The following is a 15,987-nucleotide window of genomic DNA, read 5'->3' as shown; positions in this document are numbered from 1 at the left end:
TGCCAGATACAGAGAGAGAGGGAAAGATTATTGCGGAAGATCCCCGAGGAGGTGTAGGGAACGCCAGCATCCAGTTAGAAGCAGGGACAAGTAGTCAGCAGGAAGATTGCATGACGGAGATTCGAGGAGGGACAGAAGTAGGGAAAACAAAAGAGGTAGAAAAAGAACTCGTTGAAGTTAAAAAGCAAGTTGAAACAGAGTCTGAAGAAAGCGAAGATGAAATACCAGAAGGCCGAGTTCTGAGAAAGAGAGCTTGGAGAACTGAAAAGAATGATAAAGGGAGTAAATTGAAAAGAGCGGCAAAAGACAAGGTGTGGCCAAACAAAATAAAGAGACTGAGATATCGACTGACCCGTGTAAATTCGCCAAGAGCTGAACAGGTGAATGAAGTAACGAGTCAGGAAAAATCGAAAGAAGAAGAACAGACAGTAGTCAAAGAAAGCAAAAGAACAAGAAAACCTAACCAGAAGTATAAATCACCGGAATGGACATATGTGGCCCTGCCTGAAGTGAAGGAAGAGGCGGATAGCCAAGGAAATCCAGAGGTGGTTGTATCGGAAGTGGTTGAGGAAGACGAAGAATCGGAAATGCTGAGAGTTATCTTGTCCGATATTGGGGAAGAAGCAGATGTTCGGGACAACCTGTATGTTGAAAACGAAGGAAAGGTGAAAGATGATGAGATGCCAAACTGAATGAGACAAGAAAATTACTGATGGGAAAACAATAAAATACTGAAAAAGACAAAAACTGGTAGAACCACGTAGGTGCTTAGAAGCCTTGGGTTAGAAACTAGTTGTGAAGTAGAAGAGGCTAAGTCAAAAGACACGGCTCATTTTAGATAGATGGCAAACATAGAAAGTAGCAAAAGTAGATGTACCTTTCTTAGAAGATGGTGCAAAATGTGTTGTTTTTGTACGGGATTATTAATGCTTCTTTGGTGTATTCTTGCTCTACTAATTTCATTTAAAGTTACTGTTGATACATTAGAAGGACATAGTGATAACATAACTAATATAGGGAAAGTTCAAAAGGTAGTTCCAACTAGAATAGATAAAAACTATTTACATAAAGACAGGTCAATAACAGATTTTTCTAACAATGTGTTTTCAAAATTGTTGTATGAGTATGTAAAAACAATGGACGTAAGGGATTGCTACGTATTTATGCAATTACCTGCATCTGTATCTGAAGGAGTGACTTATCATCACCTTCCTGTAACATATGGAATAACATGTAGTGTAATAGCTAGTTTATTTTATCAAACAGGTAAATTAGAGTATTATTTCTCAGATGTAGATACTATATTTTCACAAGTACCCGCAATTAACAAACTAAACAAGGTAAAACCTGCAAAGGTATTAGGTGAATTTTTCTTAGAGACAAATGAACTAACCTTAGAATATATATTTAGAAATAACTTGACTTGCAGTTTAAAGAAAGAGGAGAAGACATTTTTGGATATGGTTGAAGAAAGGAGATTGAAAATGCAAAGGAAGGTTTCAGAAGGGAAAGTGGAGAAAACGGTTTGGGATGTAGAAACGGAGAAACATTTAAGAGGAGAAATGAGCCCAACTATGGCTTTAGATTGGCCTCAGAAAGGGAAATTGTGTATAAGAAGGAATCAGACGGCGTATGACAATTATTTTCTAGAGAATAGTGAGTGTCATGATACATACCGAATCATGGGAGGATGGGGATTTAAAGGTGGAAGAGATCCAGTCTTTCCAGGACTGTATTTCATTTGTGGAACAGGGCATATTATCGTTTGCCAGACCATTGGTATGGCACATGTTATGTTGGCCTGGTTTTCCAAAGATTTTTCACATGGATAGAGGAGAAGATGGTGTACATAGTTTAGGTAGTTATTTAGCACGTAGTAAGAGAGAATCTTGGACTGAAATTGTGGGTGACATTTTTGGAGCACTGATACCCGCAGTGAGAATATCTCTGAATGGAAACAAAATTAGAAAACTTTTAACAGTAGTGGATCGCTTGTCAACAAGCACCGCTGGAGGATTCTTATTGGTAAATACTGAAATGGTTGCCATGCGTGCTATGGTAATGCATAATCGACTTGCCCTTGAAGTTTTTTGGCAAAAGAGGGTAGAGTCTGTGGAATGCTGAAAGTTCAATATTGTTGTACTTACATTCCTGATGAACGTAGAGATTTGAAAATGTATATTAAGAATATTACAAAATTGCATGACGAAATTGTACCACTGGAGGTTGAAGGTGTTTGGGAGAAGATTGGTAAGAAAATTTCAGCTATTAAAGACTTTGTAGTAAAACTAGGTAGTACATTTATAGGTAAGATATTATTTCCATTAACTTGTATGATTTCCTTAGTATTAATAATTAGACTATGTTGTATTTGTTGTAAAAAGAATAAAAACCAGAAAAGAATAAAAAGAGAAAACTTAAGGAGAGGGGATAAGGAACAAGAAAGAGAATTTGAAGAAATAGAACTTGAAGAATTAAAGGATAGCATGTATAAAACAGCAAAAAGAGAAGAAACAGGGGAATCTGAAATATGAACGAAACAAGAAATCAATTCGAAATTTCCGTAAAAGGGATACAAAATTTTAAATTAGTGTGGTGATATAACCCCCAAAGGGGGGATTGCTGGAGCGGGTAGTACAAAATGTTGTATACCCCCCCATTCTGCATGTTTATATTAATCCGAATAATCAATTAATTGTAATATCATTAATTGTTTGAAGTGATAACTCACCAACTATATTAACAAGAGAATTACACGTGGGAATTGCACTTTGCATGGCTATATTAGTTGTGAATTAACTTGTGCACGCATATTAATAGTAGAAAATTAGAATATTACATGTTATATGTTGCTTTAAGTGATGTATTTGTGATTTGTGCTTTATTCAGTGAGTATAAACCGCTCTGAGTTTTGCTTTTGCTAGATAAATACAGACACATATGGGAATTAGTAAGGGGATAACATTTTTTTCATCATTTCTATCTTTTAATTACGTTTTTGTGTTTCTTTTGCTTAAGTTGACCATTTCGGCCTATACAAGATGGCTGAACGAGACGTTAAACGTGACTGCCCTGACAACACGAGGTTCTGGGTGAAGTGTGCAGGCGTCACCGCCAGCAACAGTGGCCTGGACCTGACCCCGGGAGAACATGTACCCTCCAAGGATGCTCTGGGAACCCATCCAAGACTAAAGACAAAGCTCAATTTAAAAGCCAGAACAAGCAAGTTTGATGACTTCATCATTCAACACCCTGAGAACTGTACCCCGCCACCCCAAGTTGACCAATCCAGACTCTCTAAACCCCGATCTTGATACTTTTTGACATTATTTTCATTATAAAAGTAGGTAGGGAATTGAACTGATTGCGCGTGCTCTTCTTTGACGAACTCGATTTCCTGACGTTATGCTGACGGAGAGGACGGTGACACTGCTGGACAGCTGTTATCCTGAATCTTTGAAAGACTGAATTGCGGCCTAACTTTGCTGAATAAAATCTTCTTTGACTGATTGACTTAGAGGACGACTTTAGCCAGAATAGGTAAATATGATGCTCTGAAATGCTGATGATGATGATTTCTAATTTTCTTGCAATATAATTTAGATAAAGAATATTTGATTAATTGACAAATGTGTTGTGTCGGTTATTTGAATAAGAGAAATGTGGTAAGGAAGTAATGTATAGATAGACAAGCATTATTCATTAAAACCAAATATAACAACTAAATGATCCATCTCCTTATGAGAGGGATATCTCAGAAGTCTGAGGGCAATGTGTTTAAGGGTAAGGTAAAGGTATTACTCTCATGTCAGCGTTTGGAAGCGTATTTTCCCTCAGAAAACAGATCAACGGAGTGTAAGTATATTGGTGTTATGGGCCCCACCAATTAATGTATTTGAGTGAATTGGATGCCGAGGTAGTTGGTCTGTGCCGAAAGGGGAATTTGACGTTCTGCGCTGCTTCAACGAGTAGCGCTGAGGCAGCTGCCGCCCATCTTTACGGGTGGAAGGGCAATGCTCCCCCACCTTTGTTTTTTACAAGAAGATTGTCTGTCAGGCTGAGCAAAGGTCCTTCTGACAGACACTTTTCCTGTTCAGGTCAGCTAACCAGGAGTTAAACCATGCGCTAAATGCCCAGGCTCCTGGCTGCTTGAGCTGAACTTTGCCAGGCTGAAGATGTCACAGCTCCTTTGGGAGTGAACTTTTCAGCCTGGCAAAGTACCTCAATGCTTTACCCTCATAATGAGGGGGAGATTCATTGGTAGACCTGGGTGCTAGAGTTTTAAGCCCTGAAGTGCCCAGGGTCAGTTGTCTATCACTGCACTTCGTCACAGAGTAGGGTGGGGTTAGCAACTCTCACTTGCTCCATCCTAATCCATTTGTATGCTGCAAAGCATGTGTACCATGTATATCATTAAATTGCATTTTATGAAGTTAGCTCCATGGGTTACTGCTTCCTTCAGATACATACTTGTGTTACTTGCAGTTCTTGAACTGCAATCCTAATATAGCACAGTGAGCTATGTACTATCATCAAATAGCTGAACAAAGCAAACACAAGTAGATGGATGGAGAGCTGAAACGTTTCAGACACTCAACCCAGTCACAGAACTTCTTGGTTGAATCCATCATTGTTTTTTAACTCACTTCCCCACCCCAGATCAGACCCAGCCATTTGCAAATCAGTCTTGACCCTGTTCCTCATGGGAACATTCCAGCCCGAACTGCCAAGCCAGGTCTTCCCTGGACCAGAAACAAGCATCTTGGGACCGGTTTCGGAGTAACACCCCAGATCAGTCAGCTAGCTTGACTCCAGTGGCAAAGTGAGCAAGGGACCCACGACTGGGCATACCCTGCCAACCTAGGGCGAACAAAGCAAACACAAGTAGATGATGGATGGAGAGCTGAAACGTTTCAGACACTCACCCCCAGTCACAGATCTGGGTTGAATTAATCATTGTTTTTTAGCTCATTTCGTCACCCTAGTTCAGACCCAGCCATATGCAAATCAGTCTGACCTTGTTCCTTGTGGGAACAGTCCAGCCCAAACTGCCAAGCCAGGTCTTCCCTGGACCGGAAACAAGCATCCTGGGACTGGTTTCCGGGTAACACCCCTCATCAGCCAGGCTAGCTTGAATCCAGTGGCAATGTAGGCACAGGATCAAGACTGATTTGCATATGGCTGGGTTCAAAATGGAATGGCACAGGGAGCAAAAAAACAATGGATTTAGGCCCAGATCTCTGTACTGGGGTGAATGTATGACATTGTTCTGCATTCTGTCCATCAATTGTTATTTTTGCATTTATCAAATAACTGAAGGCATACTGCAACCTATAAGTTAGAAAAGTATGCTGTTTGTTATCCTAATGTTGCTTAAAAAGAGTTTGGATAGCAAGAAATCTGTTTTAGTAAAGCCATGCCTAACCCCTGAGTTCTTCCTTCTCTAGGCCAAGCACTCTTAAAATGTACTGCCTACCAGTATGGGTGACATGTGGCTTTTCACCTTGTAGTCCTCTTTGTCGTATTTAACACTCCCTATACATTGATGTACACACTCGTATGATTCATTGTCGCTGTATGATGTATGTGTGGTGAAAAGTTCTCTGACACCCTACAATGGTATGAGTAGTGCTATAAAACAAATGAAATATCTGTGAGAGAGGGGCTATAGAGAGTTGAAGGGAACTGTTGAGCAGGACCAGACTGGCTTACCCAGCACCAGGTGTTTCGGTGGGATGGCAGGGTAGGATCCAGTTTCACTGAACGTGGGCGGCGGTTTTGTTGCTGAGGACATGCCAGTGATGTTCCAACTTGCAGCGCTTCTACATAAACAATGCAAAAACAAAAGGTTTTAAAGTAAGAAATAAGCACACTTTAAAACCACTTGCTTTTGCATTATTTATAAGCACTGCAAGTAAAAATGTGGCCGGCAGGTCCCTAGCAACAACAAGCATTTACAATGCAATGGTCTCGGCATTGTTAAAGTTAGAGCTATTGGCAATGCTCATGACATTATTTTTGTTTACGTTTTTATTTTTAAAACATTTAAAGAAACGCCATTGTTATTTACAATGTCAATAGCTTAATCACTCTCAAATGCGAGACCTATTGCATTTGCACCCACACACAAAGCCACACACACAAAGCCACCCACACACACAGAGCCACCCACACAGAGCCACTCACATAGAGCAACCCACACATAAATAGAGCCACCCATAGAGCCACCCACAGAGCCACCTACACACACACACAGAGTTACCCACACACAGACAGACCCACCACGCATACAGCCACCTACAAAAAAAGTCACCCACACACAGAGCCACACACACAGAGCCACCCACACACACACACAGACCCTCCCCCACACACACAGAGCCACCCATACACACACACAGAGCCACCCCCACACACAGAGCCACCCCCATACAGAGCCACCCCCATACAGAGCCACCCCCATACAGAGCCACCCCACACACACACAGAGCCACACACACAGAGGCACACAGTTGAAGTTAATGTTTTACTCAATGTTCGAGCCGAGACCTAAAAACACGGATCAACACTGTTATTAACAAGTGGCACATTTGAGTGATGTTTAATTATGGCTTGATGAGCGCGGCCCTGGGCATTATCAGTCTGGACGGCGCATCTCCCACCGGCAGCCGGGTGGGCATGGGAACTAAAAGCAGCCAGCAGTGTCGCCAAAGACCGGCCCTCGCGCGCTGCCCCCGCCGCTTGCACGCGCCTCCTGGCGAGGGCACCATCTTCCCCCACCCTCACCCGCTTAAATGACACGTTAAGCGTAATTACTGGTAGGCCTTTAAAATAAACAGGATTGGAAGGGAAAATTGCCCTCGCGAGTGAACGAGACGCGCTCTGGACACGTTGCAAGTGCTGGCCTTAATTGAGAGTTTCTTTGACTGCGAGAGATCGCTTCAGCCAGTTTTGGCGGGAGGACAGTGATTATAACTCCGGAGACACGCCAGTATAATGGTGACAACGCTGCGGGCAGAGCACTGAACTCAGCGCCACCGGGGTCCCTTGAAAGACTGGCGAGGGTGTCGTGAGATGCCTAGGTGGTCTTCTCTTTACAACACAGTGCCTATATTGCCATTCGCCTTGCTACTTATAATTTGAAAAGAAGCGCTGTGAAACCAGCATCGACCCACACGGGACCATAACGCAGGCACGCGGCGGGTGCGCGGGTAAAAAGAGTGGGGGGGGGCCCGAGGGTTCAGCCATTAAACGGGACTCATTCTGCCCGAGGTCAATGAATATCTGTGAGATACAGGATAGGCAGGGGGCCCTCATTACATTCTGAAAATTGCGTTACGCCACTGAACCCACCCAAACTACTCACTTTCCTACGTTCCCCACCTTATATACCCGTTCTGAGGAATTAAATACATTTTTCGAAAGCTGTGAAACCACCGCTGTTGGGCCGGTGAAAAGCAGCTGTCGAGCTAAGAAAATAACAGGGTGGGAGAAGGCAGGAGCTGGAGGGAGGGAGCGCCCATTAAACTGGGAACGGCGCACAATATGTGTTTATGCCGGGAGAACAAATGGATGCTGAGCTGAGGCCAAGTTTATTCACCGACAGAACAGCTCTTCATCGGGGAGAATTGCCCTTTGTGTTCTGCCACAATAATGGGCGCTAATATTTCCTTAAAGGCCCTAATACGACAGGCATTCTGTCAGCGCGCGAACGAGGCGCATTCTTCGGAACTGTGAAAGAAACTGAAAGACGCGTTCAATTATTACTGCCTGAAAAGGAGAGGGAGGGGTGCAAAAAAGCGCAAATTAGAGCTTCAAGTGTTATAAACAAACCCAGCCCTGTTTGTGCTTTCATAGGAATTCAGCATTTTGCTTTTAACAATGGTCCCGGTTCACGGTGCATAACACACCAAAGACACATATACGACTTCCTGAGCAGCAGCCGAACACGGGAGCCGACAGCAGGGGGAGAGGACGCCATTAACACCGCCGCCTTTTTCCAAGGTCAAGCAGAAATACCTCGGAGAAACGCAGCGGCGTTTTCGGATTCGGGGGCGTGTTTTCCTTTCTCTCCTCTTGCCATTGGCTGGAATGTTTACATTCCAGAGGAGAGAAAGAATCGAAAAAACACGCCCCCGAATCCGAAAAGGACGGGGCTTGTTTGGAGAGACAAACCTCTTCTCCAATGACTGACCAGCATTTAAGAAGCCAGCCAATGGAGAAGAGGAGAGAAGAGGGGCGGGTTAAAGCCCCTCTCTCCAAGTCATTAAATCTCGCGAGCGAGACTGCGCAAGCTCAGCCTTCGCTAGCCGAGACCTAAAAATGTCCCATGACAGTAAAAAAGGACACCACCCTGCCAGCCCACCGAAATGCCGAGTAGCCAATATGGGAGGGAGGTATTGAGTGAATCTGTGGAGAGGGAGGACATTGGGGGGGCGCCCACAAAGATAGTCACACCGAGTGCCAACAGCACTAAATCCAGCCCTGTGTGATATGTATTGGTTATGGGTGCCATAAGGTTATATGTTTATCATATGTGCATTTTATTGGGTACAATAAAAGCAGATACTCTAATTTAGGCCCATGTACATGTCTTACTTGGATAGTGAAGTATTTTTGAGGATGCCTTTTCACTCAATGTAGAGATTTATAACCTTGACTTTTCTTCTCTTAGAATGCAGTGCATTTTTCAAAGGGAGTGAGAAATCCTTCTCCTCTGATCATACTCTGAGGGTGCAGCCCAGCAGTCAAACCTATACTCTAGGCTCTATGTTCTATTATGAATTAATATTTTGCCATCCTCGTTTTCCCTTATTCTCTCTTTCCTTTATCAGCACGGGGTCGCTAGTCCAAGTGGCTGACTCATGCTAAATTGAATATAGTGGCTGGGTTTTCTGCAACGCTTTCATAGGTAACACCACTTTGAATTCTGGGATATGAAATGTCACTGTTCACAATACAGGTGCAAGTTCAGCACTTACACTCGCTAAAAAGGCAAAACTCGTTGAAGGTCACAGGCAGCTAACTTTAGATTTGTATATTTATGTGCAACTATTTGTCAATAGTACTGAGTGTGCCTGCTGCATACACTGAAAAAGATAAAAATCCCTCCTTTCAAAGAGGAACAGCTGATGATGAGTTGCCCACAGTGGCATAACAAAAGCTCCCGTTATGCGCGGAGGACAAGCTTCAGGGGCACCCTTTGGCCCTGGCAGGTACCTGACCTGAGAGATCCGGACTGGGTCCAGAGTGTGGGGGGGCCCCCTGCATGTACTTTGCAGGGGGGCCCCCCTCAAGTTTAGTTACACCACTGCCTCAAGATCCTGCCTTATGGATCTCCTCTTCACAGGTAGCCCCCTCTCCTTGCAAAATACTTTTAGCTCCCCTATCTTGTAGATGTACAGGTGAGAAAAGTTGACTTCCATTTTGACAAGGTCAAACAGGTGCAACAACTAACCAGAGTTCCAACATCCAAATTCCAAAGGGAAACAGGCAAAAATAGTATGTGGTTGCTTTTGGTCTGCACTCACTAGTAGTGTACACCTATCACTGTATATGAGTGCCAAATGCAAGTTCAGAATCCTCACCGCTGACCACCAATGTTAGATTTGGGGGTCTCTAGTTGGCAGAGGTAGGTACCTTTGACCAAATAGGGACCCTTGCATTTAGTCAGGGTAAGGGAGTACACTCCTAAAATAACCCCTGCGCACCACCTTGGTAGCTTGGCACGAGCAGACAGGCTATTCTCAGAGGCAGTGTGTAAAGCATTTGTGAACACATACAGTAACCCAGTGACAACACTACAGATGGACACCACATAAGTTGTAGTATAAAAATAAGTATTTTTATATAGACTTATCACAAGACCACAAACGACAAAAATCTACAATACTGTACTTAAAAATGGTAGAAATAGCTTAGTTCTCTTAAGATGGTAAATGCGACACTTTAAGTTCAATGTACCTTTGGATGCGTAACGCTATACAACGAAAGTGTTGCAGGGAAGGTGATGCCTCAGTTCCTTACACGCAAGAACGGTGATGCGTCAGTTCCCTGCTGCTGCGTAGGGGATGCATCGGTTCTTGATGCGATAATGATGCGTGCACGCCCGACGGCGACTCAACGAATCTTCGGAGACGTGACAGGCCCTGCGACATGCTTCTCTGGTGATGCGACGGCGTCTGCTGCGACGGCGACACTCTTCATCAGGGATGCGGGGCGCCTCAGTGATGTGATGCGACAGTGGCGGCACACTTTCTCAGCAATGTGACGACAGCGGCAGCAACACTTTTCTCCAGTGATGCGACGGCGTCTGCTGCGACGGCGACACTCTTCTCTGGTGATGCAAGGCGCTTCGGGTGATGCGATGGTGACAGCGGTGACAAACTTCTCCGGTGATGTGACGGCATCTGCTGCAACGACGACACTCTCCTCCAGTGATGCGACGACAACGGCTGCAGCGGCGACACACTTCTTTGTCTTGAGTCGCGCTTCCAGCTCCTTGCAAAACGCAGTCCCTCAGAAGGCCCCACACAACAGTAGGCACTTCAAAGAACTCTTGGGGAGCTGGTGGGTGAGATCTGTTGTCCCTGAGACTTCAGCAGGAGGCAAGCTCTATCTCAAGCCCTTGGAGATCCTTCACAAGTTGATTAACACCCAAAGTTCCTTTCTTTGGCAGTCAGGCAACCACTGCAGGCCAATCCCCCAAACAGCACTCCGCTTAGGGATAGTCTCCTCCTCAGTTTCTCTGGTTCCTCTCCTCAGCAAAGGTTCTTCTTGTTTCCCAAAGTGATCTAAAGTTATGGGGATTGGGTCCTCTCTGTTATACTCATTTTCCCTTTGTTCTCTGAAGGCAGAGAGGCCTTTGCGTAGTCCAAACCAGTTCTGGTCAGTCCTGGAGCACTTTGTTTACATGACTCCTTCTTTCCTTTCCCAGTGTAGGCCAGGGACATCAGACGCACCACAGGAGGTGAAGCCAACATTGTGGAGGGAAGGCACAGCGCTATTCAGGTCCCAGGTGCAACTCCTCCCACCCATCTACAGGCAGATCTCGCTAATCAGCCCTATGCTGACTCACCCTGTCTCCTGGAATCCCCTAGACCCTGTCACTCAAACTCCAGACAAGGAATACACAACCTAGCAGAGGCAGGCTTGGATGGTTAGACAAGAAAATACCTACTTTCTAAAAGGGGTATTTTCATTTTCAAACACAGAATGTTAAAACCAACTTTACTAAAAGATGTATTTTATCATTCTGAGTTCAGGCATACTAAACTTGAATTTCTACCTGGTTCCCTGAGTCAGTTAGGATTATAAGCTGTAATAATCAAACTGCCCATTCCGGCCTATGGGGAACAGGTAGCCTTGCAATAGTGAAAAACAAAAATGGCTGTAATTCACTATTAGGACATGCTACACACACCAGGGCATGTCCTACCTTATACTTACAATGCACCCTGCCCTTGGGCCTACCATAGGGGTGTCTGATATGAAGAAAATTGAAGGTTTAGGGACTGGCAAGTGGGTGTACTTGCCCAGTCAACATGGCAGTACCAGACTGCCCACAGGCTCTGCAATGGCAGACCTGAGACACACTTTACAGGCTGCTTTTGTGGGTGGCACAACCAGTGCTGCAAGCCGACCAGCAGCATTTGGTTTACACGCCCTGGGCACACTCAGTGCACTGTACTAGGGTCTGACAAGTAAACCAAATAAGCCAATCATGGAGTCACTAATCCATACATCAATTTACAATAGGGAGAGCATATGCACCTTAGCACCGATCAGCAGTGGTAAAGTGCCCAGAGTCATAAAACCAACAAAAATAGGTCTGACAAAATACAGGAGGAAGGCAAAAAGTTCAGGGATGACCCTGAAAAAAGGGCCAAGTCCAACAAAGTCATATAAAGTGCTTAGAATTGACTGCAGGGTTGTATGCGTTGAAACGTTTCAAGTCAGATTTGCATGGACAGACAGTATTAATGTAGATGGACAATGTGTCTGATGTTGCATACATCAACAGGTTAGGGGAAAGAAGATCTCATGGTTTAGCAGAGTTGGCCAAGGAATTTTTGCTTGGAACACAAGATAACTATGAGAGCCGAATATTTGCCAGGTTAGATGAATATATCAGGAGACTCCAGGAACCAGAAGTAGGTATAAAGAAATTTGGGTTAGTTGGTGCATGGAAAGGGGTTTGGATCCCGTGGAGGCTCCTATTGCAGAGGTGGTAAATTTTGTGTAGAAACGTTTGAGGAAGGATTAAGTTACAGGACTTTAAATTGTTACAGATCTGCATTTTCTGCAGGTCATTCAAAAGTGGATGGAAGATCAGTTGGTATAAGTGTTTTAGTTTGCAGGATTTTGAAAAGTATGAGGGTGAGAAGACCCCCCAGAGCACACAATGATGTTCTGTGGGATGTGAATAAAGTTTTAAGTTTGTTCATCGAATGGACTGTAAATAAGTATTTGGACGCAAAGAGGATTTCAGAGAAGATGGCAACCTTTTGCATGATTTCATGCAGCCGCTGTTCAAATGTTAAGGCATTGGAGATAAGCAACAGAATATACGGTCCATAAGGAGTGCTTTTTGAGATATGGAAGAGAACTAAGACTATGTCAGATGTAGTATTTTATCCCGGATTTCCAGAAAATAAGAAATTGTGGGCATTCCGATAACGTTTATCACTGGAAAGGTAATAGGTATTCTCTGAGCTTGCTAGAAGGACAAAGTAGAGGGAAGCGCTGCTTTGTTAACGTATGTCATAATTCTGTAGTAGAACAGACTGTTCGCTGTTCTCGGGAAAGACAGGATTCTGTGTGAATGTACTCCATTTTCTAGTGTGAAAGTGCGTGAACGAAATAGCATTTGGGTTAATTGCGAAACTCTGGGTTTATTTCTCAGGAGCATTGGGTCTCCTACTATGTGTCTTAAATACTAGAGAAACAGTTAGCTAATGCTTGTTAGAAGGGTGAAGTAGAGGGATGTGCTACTTTATCAACGGAAGTAACGATTCCGTAGTAGGGCAGAGGTAAGCGCTGCTCTCAGGAAAGACGGAATTCTCGTGAGAAAGGTCTATTGCTATTCTTTGGTTAGCGAAGCAGACAATGGAGACGTTTTTATGTTGTTACTAACAGGATTGTAGCAATTGAAACAAAAACTTACAGCGGATTTTGTACAGGAGGGGTAGACAGGAGCAGGAGCTGCCACAGCGGCTGCTGACGTCAGAACGACCACGCTGGGATTGGACAGTCGGTCAGAACTGCAAAACGCTTCGGATTGGTGCGTTAGTGTGTGCCGTGCTAGGAGTGGAGAAATACAGGGTGACGTAAAACGCTCCCTATTGGTGCGTTAGTGTGAGTCGCGCTTGGATTTGAGAATTGTGACAGTGACGTAGACGCTCCGGATTGGTGCGTTAGTGTGAGTCGCGCTGCAATTGGACAGAGTAGTGGTACAGTCGTAGGGAGAAACTAGTGAGACACGAAAAAGAAGGAAAATGTATTACGATCCACCAGAAAAGGAGAAAAAGTCATGGTTTGGTAAAATTAAGAAGTGGTTTAAGAAGGATAAACCGATCATAACTAGGGAAGAACAGTTACTTCCTCCACCGAAAACCCCTGCATCCTTAATGATTGCGAAATATGGATATCACACCTGTATTTGGTTAGACAACTGGGTTAAGTATACGGAGAAGGACGGAGTGTTGGCTTTTCCAGAACATGGTTCATTTAATTTGGGTGTTTTGAGAAATTTGAGAGCGAAAATGATGAATTTAGAACCGAGACCTAGACCGACTCAATTTGAGGCTTTGACGGAATGGGAAGACAAAATGCATGACCGAGAAAGACAGAGAAATGGTAGAGGATATAGGTATCTGTTTGGCAGATCATACGGACATGAGATGCATGATGATCGAATGAGAAGGTGGCGGAATGCGAGTATGACTGAGGGTTTGTTTCCCGTAAGAACTGCAGGAGAGAATGAAGGACGAAAGTGTGAGAAAAGAGGCATAATGTGGAGTCGAGAGGGTACGGAGTGAATGAGTCCGAGGATGATGTTCTTGATGATATGTTCTATAAGAATCCACCACCATACCGACCAGAACCAGAAATATTAACTCTAAGTGCCCCATTAAAAGAAACAGTACGAATCATAAAATCGGAACCAGAGTTCCAAGATTTGGGAAGAAACAATCCTATTAGAGAGGTATAAAAGAAGTCTGGAGGAAAATTGGATGGAGAAAATTCAGCAGAATTAGCAAAAACAACCCTAGAATTAACGGAGAAAATAAGAGAATTGACTAAGAATTTGGAAGCGGTAACTGTACCGGTAACAATAGGTCCAGTAATGCCTATTTTTGACAAACAGAAAGATAGCGAACATTGTTTGACAGTCCCTTATAAAAGTAATAAGCTGGTTGAACAACCAAGAATGAGTCAGAGTGAGAATCCATGGAGACAGACTATGAGTATGATTGAACCGAGTTTTTCAAATAATCCGTTTGTAGGTCAGAACTGTGCAGAGAAACGTATGACAATGATAGAGACAATGTCAGAAACTCAAAAGGATTTTTGACAAGGAAATGTAGAGAAGCCAGTAGGACCATCTACAGAGGTGTTGAGTGAATGGTTGAGAAGCTTGCAAAAGAAAGACAAGGAATCCCAGTCAATAGATGTAGCAAAATTACGAATGGTACTGGAAGAATTAATAGTGGGAACTATCCCGACAGAGAAGTTAAAAACGTACTAAGATGAGGAATTGTTATTTCTGTGCAAAAGCGTAACATGGAGAGCGAAAAGTCTTCATGAAAGATTAGAAGAAGTGGCAAATGAGATGGGTATTGATATTGAAAAGGTAAAAGCTTTACAGAAACCCTAGCGAGTAGATTTCACCGAAAAAGACATTGAAAACATGAATACCACAGGACGAATAGGTCAGATTAAAGATATAATTATTTTGTTGAGAAAATGGGGAGATGTGGACAAATGGAAAAGCAGATGGTATCATAAGCGAGATGAAGTTTCAGACAAAACGTTTACAGCTTATCCTGTAAGAGAGAAAGAGAAGGTTGTGACAGAATACCCTATGAGAGAGATTCCAGGAGGAGGATATGTGCATGTCCCTTGGACTAGATAGGATATTTTGTCATTGACGAATGACTTCCCTCGACTGCGTGAAAAGCCCGTCGAGTGGTATAGACAGGTGGACAGATTTGTGAAATTATCCAAAGTATTGTGGATTGATCTGAATAGCCTGTTTGACATAATTGTACCAGCAGATCTATGGACAGAATGTAAAATAGTAATAGATTGGCCAACACAGGAATACCCAAGGGATCCAAAGACAGGAGCTCCAGACCCTGAGGTAATGAAGAAATACGAACAGGTTATGGCATTCTTGAAGAACAAAGTACCCCCTAAGGAGACAGAGTGGGTGAAAATTGACAGAACACATCAAGAAAGCAAAGAATCAGTGCATGCCTATTATGAGAGGTTAATTTTAGCCTTTAAACAATTCAGTGGAGATGAAAATTTGAGTGACAAGGATTTGAGTCATTTTGTATACAGGTTTGTATATGGTCTTCGTCCAGAAATTAGTGAAATGATCAAACAGCATACGGTAGATTGGTAAAACAAGAAAATAGACGAAGTATTGAGACATGCTAAATATTTCAGTGATGAAATTGAAGCAAAACAGCGAAAACTAAAAGAGAAGGCAATGTGGGCACAGGTAAAAGTAGCAGAGAGACAGGAAGCACAATTAGTGGAACAAGCTGGGTCAAAACAAAGATTTAAGGAAGCTAAAAAGAAATTTCCGTGTCATAATTGCGGTAGGATAAGGCATTGGAAATCCGAGTGTAAGAATCCACCAAGTACTAATGATGAAAATTCATCCTTGAATCCACAGGTGCAGAATGAGGTGAGTGGTCAACAGCAACGACAACAGCAGGGTGTAACACAACAGAATCAGGTGCCAAAACCACCTTT

Source organism: Triturus cristatus, chromosome 5_1 (genome assembly GCF_964204655.1).
Source record: "Triturus cristatus chromosome 5_1, aTriCri1.1, whole genome shotgun sequence".
Classification (NCBI taxonomy): domain Eukaryota; kingdom Metazoa; phylum Chordata; class Amphibia; order Caudata; family Salamandridae; genus Triturus; species Triturus cristatus.
Note: the sequence above shows the minus strand (reverse complement) of the source record.